General features: G+C 37.9%; 1 non-coding gene across 1 annotated transcript; it reads left to right on the top strand.

Moving 5' to 3' along the window:
* The first annotated feature begins 1,652 nt into the window (after positions 1 to 1,652).
* LOC150066569 (U6 spliceosomal RNA) lies at positions 1,653 to 1,759 on the top strand. The gene has a single exon (XR_016534689.1). It is a non-coding gene; the product is annotated as a U6 spliceosomal RNA (small nuclear RNA).
* Positions 1,760 to 2,765: the final 1,006 nt, after the last annotated feature.

Genomic DNA, 2,765 nt, shown 5'->3' with positions numbered 1-2,765 from the left:
TAAAGCATGAGATCTGAACTGCAATATCCAATATAGCAGTCATTGTCTACATACATACATACAGCATCAAAATTTAATTTACTAAGCCAGCCCAAGCACGAAAGAACATGAAACTCTTATCTCCAATTAACCCCTAGAAAACAGGAAGTAGGGCTGCGGCTCAAGAGGTAGGGTGGTAGCCTTGAGCTGAAGAGCTCAGGGACAGTGCCCATGTCCAGAGTTCAAGCCACATGACCGACAAAAAATTAATTTGCTAATATATGAAATTTAAATAGCACATTCAATCTCAAGTATTCAGTAGCTTTACACAACTAGTATCAATTTTATTAGACACTTCAGATATTAAATATTTCCATTATCACATAAACTTCTTTGGGACAGCCTTGATATAGAGCAAGAATAAGAAAAGTAGGTCATAAGACCAATAGTAGCCAAAAAATTGTTAGAAATGCAGGAACTGTGGCTACATTTCCAACTTTCTAAACCAGAAACTGTAAGGATATGTCTTACTACCCCAGTCATGGGAGCTCTTGCAAGCTCTCAGACAATTAGTTTAATGTTACAGCTCTAACTATTCCTTCCTTTAGGGCCCGTGGCAATTGCAACTAAAGACAAAAAGATGGAGAAATTCCAATGTAGTTGCAAGTCCAGAAATACCTTCTCCCCTCTCCCCAACCCCGCTTCAATTTCTGAGTTGGTAGGGGAGGAGTGGGGAGGAAGGTAGATTTTATAATGTAGAAATAAGGTTGAAGAAATAGCAGAAAGTCAGGACATAATAGAAGGATGTCAGAAATGCTTGTGAGGTTTAGAAGGCTTTCTAACCTGTGTTCTTGCATGGCAATACCATCCCTGCAGTTGAGATGGGATTCACCTGTGAGATCTGACCTGGAACATTCATTGGCATGAGGTTCAGTGACTCAGAATCCCAGGTACATTGAAGCCATCTTGTTGCTAGGGGTCTTAGCTAGTCTTTGCCCTGCTTTGTGATTACTACTCTCACTGTGTCCTTAGTCTTCAATCCTGAACTAAAGAAATAGCAAGATGTTTTTCAGAGAGCTAAGCCATGGAATTGTATAAGCTTTCCTACTACTCAGAACACAATTCTTGCTAAAAGAATTAGCTCCACTGTTAGCTGGTTACTACCTACCTGCTGCAGGCAACTTCAGGGAGATGAAAATATTCTCTACTTGTTCTGTTTGATGGTAGCCTGTGGTTTAAACAATAAATTCTTTAGAGAGGTGGCATTATAAGAGTGATGAAGACAGACTGTTTTAGTTTATTTTAAAATATCATGAGATAGTTGAATAAAAGACAACATTTTACTACACAAGACACTTTGGGAGGCCAAAATTTACCTACTGAAGTAATGACTTTGTGATTATGTATGATTTCTTATCGTGATATGTATGTATAGCTGCAGAATCCATGAAAGAATGGCATGGCTTAATCCACATCCTAAAAGCCATTGAAAGACTGCAGAAAAGAGAAATTATTCTGAAAGGAGAAACTTAATAGGTGTTTTATAAATCTTTATTATATTTTGTGCTCTTAAGTATTCAGGACTGGCAATGTAGTTCAATGGTAAATGCTTTTCATGCACAAGATTCTGGGTTCAGTCCTCAACATGACACACACAAAGAAAACAGAAAATCGTGTTCGCTTCGGCAGCACATATACTAAAATTGGAATGATACGGAGAAGATTAGCATGGCCTCTGCGCAAGGATGACATGCAAATTCGTGAAGTGCTCCATATTTGAAAAAACAGGCAATCATATATACACTTTTACAATAACTCTATAGAGCAGATAGGAAAAGCATAAAGATTCCATTTATACAGATGACAACATCAAAGCTCCCAGAGTGTGAAAGTCTTGTCAAAGTTACCCAGATAGTAAATGTCCATTTCACACCCTGAGTCAGAAAAGTAACATTAATTTCTACTTGTTAAAAGGAAGACAATTGAAATAGAAGAAATGCTGTGAATATTGTTAACTTGAAACTTGCTGAAAGCAGATCTTAAGTAACCTCACCAAATAATTACACACACACACACACACACACACACACACACACACACACACTCCACACACACAATGGTAAAAGTATGGTGAAGGATGTGTTAATTTTCAGTTACAATTTTACAATAATTTGCATTTATAATCTTAAGTACAGTATAAGCAAGCCATCATGTTGCATAACAGCGATGTCTATGTCTATATCTGTATCATTTCTCAATTATGCTTTTAAACAGGTAGTTTGAGCTCCTCTGGACTTTGCTTTCCTTGGACTCCATAGATTTTCTCTCAAAGCCACATAGCATATCTGAGAAGTGACGGACGTCCCATGCTAACAGTGGTTGTCATCTCCTGGGCTGCAGAATACCTAGGTGATTGGAAAATCAGTAACTGGGACTATTAGCTGTCACTTCACGGCTTCCTGTCTTTTGGTAAGATGCTCATCCTTCAATGCCATCATGGGTAATGATTTTTGAAAATTTTGCAAAAACTTAGACCAGTATTCAACAATAGCAGCTACAGAAGTACTTCCCCTGAACACAACCCTGCATCCCAGCAATAGGTGACTTGTCCGGCACAGTTAAAGTAGAAATACAACATATATTGAATGCACAGTATGTGAAAAGGGTACCTCAGTGCCTTCAATGTGCATAAGTTCTGTCCAATTTTGTGATGAAACTTCAATTATGACATGTTTGACTTCTTTATTCCCTCTGAGATTAGTGATTGAGCTTTTTCTACATGATAG

This window comes from Megascapheus bottae, chromosome 2, assembly GCF_031878675.1.
Source record: "Megascapheus bottae isolate mThoBot1 chromosome 2, mThoBot2.hap1, whole genome shotgun sequence".
Taxonomy (NCBI): domain Eukaryota; kingdom Metazoa; phylum Chordata; class Mammalia; order Rodentia; family Geomyidae; genus Megascapheus; species Megascapheus bottae.
This window is presented reverse-complemented; position numbering and strand designations above follow the sequence as displayed.